General features: G+C 34.7%; 1 pseudogene; it reads right to left on the bottom strand.

Moving 5' to 3' along the window:
* Positions 1 to 11,005: 11,005 nt before the first annotated feature.
* Positions 11,006 to 13,722, bottom strand: LOC100011827 (polyadenylate-binding protein 4-like; annotated as a pseudogene).
* Positions 13,723 to 14,041: the final 319 nt, after the last annotated feature.

The raw sequence follows: 14,041 nt of genomic DNA, 5'->3' as shown, positions 1-14,041 counted from the left end.
CCAAATCCTATTAAAACACTAGAAAGCATAGGAATAAATGGGTCTTCTAAAAACTAATTGATATCTCTCTAAAACTATCAGCAAATATCATCTGTAATGAGAGCAACTAAAAGTCTTCCATGAAGCAAAGAAAGGCCATTATTTAGTATTGTACTAAAAGTGCTAGCATTAGCAATAAGAAAACAAAAAGAAATTGAAGGAGTTAAATAGGAAATATGGAAACAAAATAATCATTCTTTGCAGATGATATGATGGTGCACTTAGAGGATTCTAGAGAATGAACAAAAAACTATTGAAAATGATTAATAACTAGCAAATTTGCAGTGTACAAAAACCCCACATAAATCATCATCATTTCTATATATTATTAGCAAAGCCCAACAGGAAGATATAGAAAGAGAAATTACATTTAAGATAATCCTAGACAACATGAAATACCTTGTAATCTACTTTACAAGAAAATATAAGCAACAACAACCACATGGGAATTTTACAGACACAATTACAAAACACGTTTAATACAGATAAAGTCAAATCTGAATAATTGGAAAATATTAATTGCTCATGGGTAGGCAGAGGTAATATTAAAAATGACAATTCTCCTCAAATTACTTATCTTATTCTGTGTCACAATGAACTATTAAAAATACAGAATTAGAAAAAAAATAATAAAATTCAACTGAAAGAATAAGAAGTTAAGAATATCAAGGTAAATAGTGAAAAAATGTGAAGGAAGGTGGCCTAGCAGTACCAGATCTCAAATTATACTACAAAGCAGTAATCATCAACACAATCTGATACTTGAGAAGAAGCAAAATGGTGTATCAATGGAATAGATTGACATAATATACAGGATGTAAATGACCTTAGCAATCTAGTGTTTGATAAACCCAAAGAGCAAAACTTTTTGGACAAGAATTCACTATTTGACAAAACATCAAATAGGGAAAACTGGAAAGCAATAGAGTAGAAATTAGGTATAGATTAGTATTTCACAGATTATACCAAGATAAACTCAAGTTTTGTATATGATTTAGACATAAATAGTGATACCATAAGCGAATTACAATAATATAGAATAGTTTGCTTGTTAGATCTATGGAGAAGGGAAGAATTTATGACCAAACAAGAGACAGAGTACATCATAAGATATAAAAATGAATAATTTTGATTATATTAAATTTTTAAAAAATAGATTTTTGTGCAGACAAAACCAAAATGACTAAGATTAGAAGGTTATCAACAACTAGGGGTCAAGGGGAATTTACAGTAAATATCTCTGAAAGGCCTCATTTCTCAAATACATAGAAAACTAAGTCAAATTTATAAGAATATAAATAAGGTAAAGGTCCAATGAACAAATGGTCAAAGTATATGAACAAGCAGTTTTCAGATGCAGAAATCAAATCTATCAATATATATGAATTATGCTCTAAATCAGTCTTAATAAATGAAATCTGAAGTACCACCTCACAGCTAGCAGATTGGCAAATATTACAGAAACGAAACATAAATATTGGAGGGGATATGGCAAAACTGGGAAAGTAATCTGTGGTTGTTGAGTTGTGAACTGATCCAACCATTCTGGAGGGCAATTTGGAAATATGCCCCAAAGCCTTTAAAACTGTGTTCAACCTTTGATCCTATACTACCACTATTAGGTCTGTATCCTGTATCCCAAAGAGATTTATTAAAAAATCAGAAGAAAGGGCCTATTTATAATTGCTTACTTTGTGGTGGCAAAGAATTGGAAATTGAAGGGATGGCCATTAATTGGAGAATGGATGAATAAATTATAATATTTGATGGTGATGGAATACTAAAAAATACTAAAATGGTAAGAGTTTAAAAATATAATCAGGAAATGTTTCATTCAATAAAAATGTAATAAAACATAAAAAGAAATATTTAAGTATTAAATTAGAGATTCAAATTAAATAATATGAACAACTATGTTCTTTTGGTCTATAGTAGCCATTAAATTGAATATATTTTTAATTATTAGATTATTCCATTATTTTTTAGTTTTATTTTATCATTATCTTTCTATAGATGATCTGCTTATATTGGAAATTTTGCATTCAAGTATTTGATTTTATTATATATGCCATTTCTCTTTATCTCAATATTTTCCTGTTTGTGTGAGTGACATGGAAATATTTTCCTAGACTTTTCTTGCATCATCATAACTTTCTATAGTTATTTATCTTTTTAATGAGGTTGAGTTTCTTATTCCACTCCCAATAATATTATGTCATGCACATGAAGTTAGGTATATCTTTCTTGTCTATTATTGTATATAAAAGCATTACTTTTGCTTCATTGTTGTTCAATTGTTTTAGTAATATAGAACATTTCATGACTACTTGGCAAAGATAGTAGAATAGTTTTCCCTTTTATTCTACACTATATTTGAGGAAACTGAGTCAAACAAAATTGTTTACCAAGGGTCACACAGCCAGCGTCTGAGACAGATCTGAATTCACTGATAAGAATCTTTCCTTACTCCAGTCCTGGCACCCTATCCACTATGCCACCTGTCTGTTATTTATTTATTATTAAAATATAAATGCTTTATATGCAAATATATTGCCCCTTTCTAGACACATTCTTTTTTTTAACACTATCTGTCATTTCTCATTGTGACAAATTACCAATATGGAAACTCCCTCCATTAATGTATACTGCCAATTCACCTCTAAAATATTTTTTAGTGAGCTGCCTACAACAAATAAAAGTTAAATTACTTGTCCATGATGAAATTATCTGCTAGTGTAAGGATTTCAACACAGATATCCCTAACTCTAAAGTCAGCTGTCTAGATAAATTATCAATGTGTTTCTCATTGGTAGAATTATTTATTTTTCTTTATTTTGTTGGAAAAACTCTAAGTATGCATTTACTTTCAAAGGAATAGCTAAGATAAATTTAGAAAGTTAGACTAATAACCTAAATGTAATTTTGAGAACAGATAGATTTGAAATACTTAAACTAAGTTCTAAATAAAAATACCTAATATATATTAAATACATGGAATTCTAATATATTAAAAATACATTTTATTACAGCAAGATAAAAGATTTCCCTTTTATTTTAGTACTTTAATGTAAATGTAAATTTATTATATTAAATCTATTTTCTAAAATTAATGTTATATAAAATTGAAACTCATGATTAATATTTAATAGTTCTTTTTTATAACTTTGATAATTGAACTAATGTTGAAGTCTATTTTTATTAGTGATAGATTTTCTTTACACCTAAGTGAATATTATATATACATTTAGATTTCTCTTGCCATCATTTTAAGTAATTTTAGATGAACATTATTAATGAGTGATAATACTTTGGAAGTTTGCTTTCCCTTGCTTATCTTTATCAAGTTTAGGGATGAGAAAAAATTGGCCCAAAGGAATAAATGAAGAATAACTTGTTTCTAAAATTTAAACCTATATGATCCATGGGGTATATTTTCTGAATTATAATGGCAATCAATTATGAATTTATTTATTCATAATAGTTTTATAAGCCAGATCAATAATATATACTTATACATCAATTGACTTTCTTAATCTCATTTTAAAGGTGAATATTGTATGCTTATTTTGTAATTATTTACCTAATTATTTGGATTTTATAGGCATGTGTTTTTATGCAAAAATCTATGATAACATACCCTTCATTTCATGTAATTTGATAATATTTAACCCTCAAGATACTATATCACAACATACAACTATCTCGTCTGGCTCAAGGTATTTATTATAAGCAAAAACACTAACCCTATTTGCAATTCATGAATCTAAATCTATGGCAAAGAATGGAGAGATAGAGAACATTTTTCTTAGGAGTACCTTACATTACTCTTCATTTTAATTTAGGATATGTTTTGATAATGAATGAACTATGGGAGTTGAAAAAAAGATAATTTAAAAATATTTACAACTATTGTACAGATTTGAATATGAATTTAATTTAATATCTTGGGTACTACTTATATGTCTCATGTCACTATTTCTCTCTTCCAGAAGAAAATTATTAGGTGCTAGATAAAAGAATACCATTAACAATGATGAAAAATGAAACTTCCTATATCTAAAACAGCAAGAAATGTCTTGCAACTTATATGAGAGTTGAATAATATTCATTAGATTCAACTGTTTGTTCAGCCAGACTATTGCTCAATTGGAGCAAACATAGATTCCAGCATACAGTTTAAAGAAAAAAAAAAGAGTTGAACTCAGTCATATCATTCCAAAATCATTTAATGAATACATTTTTAGAACAAAATAACAAAAAAAGAACAAATTTGTGAATCCCTCCTCCATTAAAAATAATACTTTTTTTTACTTCCTTAATGACAGAACTAAGACATTTGGGCTTTAATTGTTTTATTCTCCAATGTGTAATAGGATGGACACTTAAAAAAAAATGAAGTTAAGGGCTGGTAGGTGGCTCAGTGGATGGAGAACCAGACCTGGAGTCAAACAGTCCTGAGCTCAAATTTGGCCTAAAACTCTTTATTATTTTTTGAAAGTCATTTTAAATACTAGAGAAATTCTGAGATGAGATCTATTCATTCCTTGACTTGGATAGTTGGGTGGGTGGGGGGAACTTGTAGAGGAACTATTTAGCTGTGATTGAAAAGAATTTAGATTGGATTCAGTGGGAAATTCTGTAACCTCTACAGGCATAAAAGTATTTTTGTTTGGGTCACTCCCCAACTATTGAAAAAAATATTTACATTCAAGATTACTAGTGAATGAAGGTGCATTGTATCATGCATGCTGGAGAACCAGACACTAGATATCTCTTGATACAGAAAAAGTCATCTACTGCTTTGTTAGCTGTCAATAGTCAATTTCTGTTATCCATTATTATTCCCAGTAATATTGTGATTTTCAGTCCATAATAAAGGTAAGGGGAGTGATGCCCAGTTGAATGTATGTATTATAACCAAGGAGATAGATGAGAGTTCGTGCACTTTGTCATTCACCAAGAAATATCTTCTCCTCTGAGGATTCTGAGACATTCATATACTATTTTAACGCAATATCATATTTCCCTCTAACACGTCCCCCTGTCCCTCAGCTATGACACCTTACCTAATAATATATTTTATATTGTAGGGTCCAAGACAGTACTCTGATGTGTGTCAAGCAAACAGAGACAACAATTACAATATTAAACAGCTGAATGAATAAGAAGCAATAAGTAGGAAATGCAGTATAAATAATTCATTATTCAATTTTTGCAGAATATTCTCTTCAACATTGAGCAGGAAGAAAACACTTAAAAATTCAAGCAACATGATGAATTGAAGAAAAAAATCAATGTTATAGTTTATTAATGGATTTGGTAAATTACACTTTCAGCAAAAGTATAGAAGGAAAGATTGAAGTGGAATTAACATTTTATAATAGCACATCTTACTCAACTTTCTAAGCTCTCAAGATTTTCCATTTCATCTGTTGCTACTGGATTTTTTCACATTAATCTGTAGGAGATTTAAATAACAGAAGATATATTTAAAATGTATATTCTAATCGCTTTTGAAGCCATTTGATTTAATAATTCTGAGAGGTAAGTCAATGCACTTCACCTGATTTTATAGAAAAAAATGAAAAGTCATGTACTTGGGATGTGAGTTCCCAGATGTGGGGTTGAGATTTCATGTTTCATCTTAAAATCAAAGGATGCAGCTTTATCCCTATATCTTCTGCATGGGAGTAATGGGGAGAGCAGTTAATTACAACATCAACTTCAGGTAGAATAGTTAGAGTTAATGTGAAAGGGAGAATTTTTAGCTATTATTTTATTGGGGTTGGAAAAATCAATGAAACATCATTTGTTAAGTTCTTATATGCCAGAAAACTAGGATTATAAAATAAAAAGGGGACACAATCACTACCTTGTAGGAGCCTACATTCTTTTGGGGGAAGCAACATATATGCAAATATATTCAAAATGAACACATCTTTGTCAGGAAAGGGAATTACTAGTAGGTCAGAGGTATTAAGAAACAGTTTGTGAAGAATATGCCATTTGAGTTAATAATTAAAGGAAATAAGGAATTGTAAAAGTCAGATATGAAAAAGAAAAACAATGTGTGCCAGGACACAGAGACAAGAGAAGGAATATAATGCAAAAAGCAAGTAGGACATTGAATATGATCCAGAAGGTACAAGGAGGCTGAAAATTTAGAATGGGTCCTGTTATGAAGAGCCAAGCAGCAGAGTTTCTAATCAGTCCTAGAGTAGCCTGGCAGAGTCACTATACATAGCCTTAACTAATCTAGTCTGAATTTTAGTTTTACTCTACCCTGCTTAGACTTATTATTTTTATAATTTATTATTAGGAAATACAGATTGGAAATAGGAAGGAGGAAAGTGAAAGTAATCTTATAATAGATTATAACTATATCCAAGATTCCAATCATAACTAAATTTTTCTACAAAACCCTACATCTATCTGCCTCAGAGGGAGGCATCTTCTGCTAGGAAATCTTCAGTTAGGCCTAAACCTTCACCTATTCTCCTATTCTCTCTATTTAATAATATAACCACTATCTATCTACCTTATTTACCCAAGTTAATTGATAATCAATAAATCTATTGAGGTCTTAAATCCCTTTCTCAGTCTCCTCACAGTCCCAGAGAGAGAGAGCAAGCCACACACATTCCTCTCTCCAAGGGACCCTTGTCTCCAAGAGACAATAACCTTCCCTTTCAACTATCTCCAACCCACTAACTCTCCTCAGCCATGCCCTTCTAATTGTCACTAACTGACAAGTAGCTGGCAGGGGGTCTCTAACTTCCAGCATGCAGAGAAGGGGGCCTCCTACTGAAAAAGCATTACTCCTTTTCCTTTTAAATATAAAAAGCCGAAATTAATTAAAACTATTTTAACATTACCCCTTTTCCCTCCCCCCTCCTAGAGCTGACAAGCAATTCCATTGGGTTATACATCTGTCATTGTTCAAAACCTATTTCCATGTTATTCGTATTTGCAATAAAGTGATCTTTTAGCATCAAAACCCTTATCATATCCCCATCGAACCAGGTGATTGATCATATATTTTTCTCCTGCATTTCTGTTCCTACAGTTCTTTCTCTGGATGTGAATAGTGCTCTTTCTCCTAAGTCCCTCAGAATTGTCCTGGATCAGTGCATTGCTGCTAGTAGAGATGTCTATTACATTCGATTGTGCCACAGTGTTTGTCTCTGTGTACAATGTTTTCCTGGTTCTGCTCCTTTCACTCTGTATCACTTCTTGGAGGTCTTTTCAGTTCATGTGGAATTCCTCCAGTTATTTATTCCTTTGAGCACAATAGTAGTCTATCATCATCAGATACAACAATTTGTTCAGCCATTCCCCAATTGAAGGGCATCCCCTCATTTTCCAATTTTTTTGCCATGACAAAGAGTGCAGCTATGAATATTTTTGTACATGTCTTTTTCCTCATTATCTCTTTGGGGTATAGACCCAGAAGTGGTAAGGCTGGATCAAAGGGCAAACAGTCTTTTAGTGCCCTGTGGGCATAGTTCCAAATTGCCTGGCAGAATGGCTGAATCAATTCACAACTCAATCAGCAATGCATTAGTGTCCCAATTTTGCCACATCCTCTCCAAAATTCATCACTTTCCTTTGCTGCCATATTGGCCAGTCTGCTAGGTGTGAGGTGGTACCTCAGAGTTCTTATAATTTGCATTTCTCTAATTGGGATGTAGTTTTTCATATACTTATTGATACTTTTGATTTCTTCATGTCCCTTGACCATTTGTTGATTGGGGAATGGCTTGATTTTTTGAAAATTTGACTTAGTTCCTTAAATATTTGGGAAATTAAAACGTTGTCAGAGAGTTTTGTTATAAAAACGTATTCCTAGTTTGATGCTTTCCTTCTAATTTTGGTTGCATTGGTTTTGTTTGTACAAAACCTTTTTAATTTAATATAGTCAAAGTCATTCATTTTACATTTTGTAATGTTCTCTATCTCTTGCTTGGTCTTAAATTCCTTCCTTTCCCACAGATTTGACAGGTATACTGTTCTATGTATACCTAATTTATTTATGATTTCACTCTTTATTTTTAAGTCATTTACCTATTTTGAATTTATCTTGGTAAAGAGTGTAAAGCATTGATCTAAAACTAATTTTCTAGGATTCTTTAAGTAGACCATCATATCATCTGCAAAGAGTAATAGTTTATTTTCCTCATTGCCTACATTGATACCTTCAATTTCTCATTCTCTAATTGTTATCACTAGTGTTTCTAGACCAATATTAAATAATAGAGGTGATAATGAGCATCCTAGCTTCACTCATGATCTTATTCAGAAAGCTTCTAACCTGTACCCATTGCAGATGATACTTGCAGTTAGGTCCCATCCTTGCATCCCTGATATAAATTCCATATGTTTCAAAAGACCAACCAGCAGTCTCTTGAAGCTGAGGGTTGTTTTTCTGTATAGGTGTCTAGGTTTAGATGAATAATGATGAGATGGGAAACAACTGAGTGCTCATACCTGGAGCTCAGATGTCACAAAGCTGTCCTGCCTGGCTCAGGGTTCGTGTTTATTATATAGCTCAGTGGGTACATGCTTTTCTGGCACACAATCATTTTTCAACCATACATGATCTTCTACAGATAATTGAATATGCCACACATTAACAAATTGCTTAATCAACATTTTGTGATCACATACCATGCTGCTACAACAGAAAAAAGTATATGATAGAGATAAATGATATAAATTGGGTAACAAGGGGGTCAGTTCCCCCTGACCTGTGGGAAGAACAGCTAAGAGAATAATTGTTGCCTTTGATCAGTTTTCACAATCAATCAAAATTACTTAGGAGATGGGTAACAAAACATTTTGCACCTAGGTATGGTGTTAAAGGGTAATTTAATACATACCAGTATTAGATATCTTTCTAATTTCTAAGTTGCATTTTTCTTTGTTGCACTCAGGCACTTAGTGATGTTGCTTTGGTTATCATACACATGCAGATTCAGTGAAGTGTGTCAGCAGCTTGTTTTAGAGGAGTGATTGCTGTGGCACTTTTGTGTTTGGCTAGCAGTGGGTGTGGGACATCTGAATGTGCCTCTGCTAAAGGAGACAGGAGGGGGAAGTGGGTAATGATCTTTAGGTTTTAACTCTGTGGATATGATCTTTGGGTTATTATCATAGGGAGATAAGGTGAAACATATGTCTGTTAACCCTGTATTTGCTCTTATTTTAGTTTCCTAGAACTAGGGAAAGAACAATAATTTAATAAATTCAATAGCATGGGATGTTAATAAAAGAAATCACACAGAGTGGGCCTGAGCGGGTGCCTCATCTTTTCTGAAGGCTGCAAACTTCATTCCCCAAACTGTGACTCTGTCAGACAGTGTGGTATTATGGCTATCCACACACCTGGTCATAGTGAAAAATCCTTGTGATAATTTTCTGTAGTCTTTTTGAAGTATTTTATTTAAGATTTTTGCATCTATGTTCATTATCTGTAGTTTTCCTTCAAATAACTGGTATAGTCTTAGGATTAGTTGTTCTTTAAATGTTTGATAGAATTCACTTTTGAATATATCTGGCTGAGGGGATTTTTTCTTAGGAAGTTCCTTGATGGTTTATTCAATTTCTTTTTCTGAGATGTGATTCTTGAAGTGTTCTATTTCCTCTTTTGTTAATCTAGGCAAATTATATTATTTTAAATATTCACCCATTTCACTTAGATTGTCGTATTTATTGCCATATTATTGGGCAAAATAGCTCTTAATAATTACCTTCATTTCTTCATCTTTAAAGGTAAAATCACACTTTTCATCTTTGTTACTGTTAATTTGATTTTCTTCTTTCTTTAATTAGATTAACCAGTATTTTATCTATTTTATTTGTTATTTCAAAGTACCATCTCCTAGTCTTATTTATTAGTGCAATAATTATTTTACTTTCAATTGCATTAATTTCTACTTTAATTTTTAGGATTTCTAAGTTAGTTTTTATCTGGTAGTTTTTCTTCTTTTTCTACTTTTTAAGTTGTAAACCCATTTTGTTGATCTCCACCATCTTGATTTTCTTACTTTAGGCACTCAGAGATATTAATTTTCTCCTGAGTACTGCTTTAGCTGTATCCGATAGGTTTTGATATGTTGTCTGAGAAGAAAGTATCTTCCTTTCTATCCCTTTCAGTTTTTCTCTAAATATCTATTAACTTAAATGTTTCTAGCATTTCATTTACTTCCCTTATTTTTTTCTTATTTATTTTTCAGTTTAATTTTTCTAGTTCTTAAAGGAGAAGGTTGAGATCTCCCACTAGTATGGTCCTACTCTTTATTTCCTCCTTAAACTCCTTTAATTTTTCCTTTAGAAATTTAGATGCTATATCATTTGGTGCATAAATGTTTAGTAATTATATTACATCATTCTTTATAGTACCCTTTAGCAAAATGTAATTTCCTTCCTTATCTCTATTAATCAGATCAATTTGTACTTTGACTTTGTCTGGTATCATGATTGCTACTCCTGATTTATTTTTTTTTTTACTTTAGATGATGCATAATATATTCTGCTCCAGTCTTTTACCTTGAATCTGTGTGTCTCACCCTGCCTCAAATATGTTTCTTTTTTGTTGTTGTTGAAGGTTTACTTCATTATTGAGAAAGACTTTTCCAGATTCTGTAAATTGGTTATTACAAATAAAACCAATTCCTGATAAAAGCAAAACAAAATAATGTCAGGAAATCTTTTTTAGAAGAGAAAAATTAAACTAAGTTAAATTAAACAAGGTCCAAACTACACACAAGAAACCTTTGAAATCTGACCATTGAAAAACTTTTTAGGTTTTTAAAGTATTGACTTTTCAAATTGATTTTTCCAAGAACAACAACAAAAAAAAACATACATAATGGCAGCAGCTTCTTCTGCCATCTATTTTTCAGACTGTAGTACAGTGAATAAGTCTCCACATACTCAGTGAACATCTATGTTCCTGTTTTTTTCTGGTCTAAGAGGTAGTAGCAACCACAGCCACCTTCTGAGCAGCTTCCTTCATGGCATGATGAGCTTGTAATACTGCTATGGCTTCCTCCACTTTTGAATCGAGGGATTCTGGAGGCTCTCATATATGCAGCAGCTCTAAATTATCTATCTCTAGCAGCATACCTGTGATCTTCCCCACTAAATTATTGTGCATGGTTTGAATCAATGGGAACAAACCCTCTCCTGACATCTGCTTCTGTTCCTGAGGAGGACCAGCAGCCAGCATGGAAGCTGTTAAGAGCTCTTGTCCTTGCACAAGGACTGCTGGTTGAGGTGTCTGCAAAGGTTAAATGGGGGCTGCAGACATTTGCAGCACATTTGTAAGCAGGGACAGCTGGTGGTGCAGGAGTAGCTACAAAGGGTCTAGGAGATAAATTTGCACAGCAGTGGGTACCAGAATGGTGTTTGGTATTCCTTGGAAGCCTTTTTGCCATTGGGGATTGGGTCTTGAGGAAGAGGCATGAAGGAAGAGAGAACTTCATGCATGCAAGACAGAAAGCTGGGGACCTCATCTGTCAATCAAGGTGAAGATTCCAAATAGAATGTTCCTAGGAAAGTCAGTTGGAGAGTCAAACCAGGCTGAAGAGAGAAGAAGCTGGGAACAGTTCCCCTGTTAGCTTCTGTCCTAGGCTGAAGGAGGGGCGGGGGTGGAGCTTCTGGAGTTAGAAGGAGAAGAAATTAACTTTTGTTGGTGGCTTTGTGTGATTGGAAGAAGAAAGAAGATTAAACAGTTATTCTCCCATCTCCTTGACAGATTTGTGTCACAGCTGGGACAGGATTGAAATTCCCATAATCCTCCTATCCCTCATTATAGATTAGGGAAACCCTCATCCCTCTCCCCTCATTTTACCTCTCTCTGTCCTCCATCCTGTTGTTCCTAATAAATCTCCTTACTTGAGAAAGGATGAGAAAAGAGTGTTTCCTCATAAACCTCAGAATCCACTTGCGGGGGAGGGGTGAAGCCAAAAGAGTGGTGAAGGGTGGTATTGAGGGAGGAGGAGGGTAGGAAAAATATTGATCTATTAGCCATCAGTAGTGATCAATAGACAACCCCAGAATGTCTCTCTCTAATACTATCTCTCTATCTCTCAGAAGTATTTCTATCTCCATTACAACTAGGCACCCTGAGGTGTCCCCTAGTATCTCTCTAGTCAGTCCAGAGTATCCCTTTACTGAAACTAGAAATAGTTTCACATATTCACATATAAATAATCCCACAGATTGTCTTTCTAATACAGTCTCATCTGAGGTATTTGATTGGGAGCATAATAAGGAGGTCTATTCTTGGCCTAGGGCACTGTTGGCATGAAATAAGCCCCAGGAGTTGGCCAAAAGTGATCGATGATAGTGTTGACAGGGAGGGTTCTCGTTCCTGCAATACGCTGCATATACTGATTGGTTAGGTGGGCTCTCCTTTCTTCTTTTCTCTGTGCAAGTACAACATACAGGGGCTTTGAGCCCATTCATTTCTGACACTGCTTTGGTCACCTCATTAGGTGAAGAGAAGCAGACAAAGGCAAAGCCTTAACTTTTCCCATCCTCAAGCATTACCTTGGCACTGGTAATTAAGGAATTTGAAGAAAATCCCTTCCTTAATTTTTCATTGTCAATGATATCATCCAAATTCTTAATTTAGAGATTCACCCCTCTGGTAGTGGCTGATATGCTCCTGTTTTAACTGCTAAAATTTAGTTTTAATTCACCCTAACATACAACCTTTTTTCCATGCTCCACCTACAAATACCCTTTTTCCATTGATGTCTTTTCCATTCATTTCTTCACCTGCCTTAACGGCATCTTCATGTTTCTCAAAAGTCACAAAGCCAAAGCCTTTGGATTTTCCACTAGGGTCAGTCATCACTTTGACACTCAGAGTTTTATCCTATTTGCTGAAAAGCTTCTTCAGTCTTTCATCATCCATATCAGAACCAAAGTTTTTATGTGCACATTGGTGCATTTCTTAGCTTTGACTCCCAATTCTGCTCCTTCTTTCCTTGACCTGAATCTACTAACCAACACTTTTCAGTGGTTGAGAAGCATACATTGATGACCCGATCTGTAGCATCCTGGATCTCAGAGTGCACATTGTAGCCTTTTGAACCATTTTCATCACCCACTACCTTGCAGACAAGATGTTCCCAAATGCTGAAAAGGTGTCATAAAGTGCCTTGTTGTCTATGGACTTATCCAGGTTTTTAATGAAGACATTCCCAACTCTGGATTTCCTCTATGAGGGATCCCATTGGGACCACATGATACCGACGTTCATGGTGTCTGGGGCATGTTCAGCATCAGCTGGCTGCTGAAAGTTGACATTGGCATACTCCAGGGAGCACGAGGTAATCATGTCCCTACAGACTCGGAGGGACAGCATAGGCCCGGCAGGGCTGAACTTCTCACACAGCATGGCCTTGGTGCCATCTGAGTGCAAGTCACTGACTACAGGGATGTCATGGGGTAACTGTGTGCAGCAGTGTTCATCTCCCCCCTCCCCTACCCTGAGCTCCACCAGGAGGAACTCTTTCTGGAACCAAAGCAAGGAGGGGGAAAAAAAAAGACTTTTACAATTTTGGTGAGGCCAAAAACAAGCAACAAGGAAGGAAAGAGAAGTCTGAGCCAGTCAGGGAAGGCTGCAGAGCCTCAAGGAAACATGGAGCCAACATCCGGGGACTCAGAGTCACATGTTAGGGGAGACACAAGCAACATAGACAAGGATGACAAAATGGGGCCGAAACCCACTGTTCAGCCTTCTTGCTCCCATCCCGAATGTCCAGACAGGGGTATTAGTCTCCACTCGGGCAGCCCCTCAGCTCTTCCCAGCTTGACACCCCCCTTAAATGAGGCAGTGACAGCTTTTCCCTTCCCAGCAGGGGAAGCCAGCAGGGAAGCAGCAGCCCTGGTGGCACGTGGGGGAGAAGCCACATGGGAGAGCGTGGAGGTGGGGAGGGAAACACAAGGAGGGAGGGAGATGGTGGGCACACGGTTCAAGTACACGTGAGGA

This window comes from Monodelphis domestica, chromosome 6 (assembly GCF_027887165.1).
Source record: "Monodelphis domestica isolate mMonDom1 chromosome 6, mMonDom1.pri, whole genome shotgun sequence".
NCBI classification, from domain to species: Eukaryota; Metazoa; Chordata; class Mammalia; order Didelphimorphia; family Didelphidae; genus Monodelphis; species Monodelphis domestica.
This window is presented reverse-complemented; position numbering and strand designations above follow the sequence as displayed.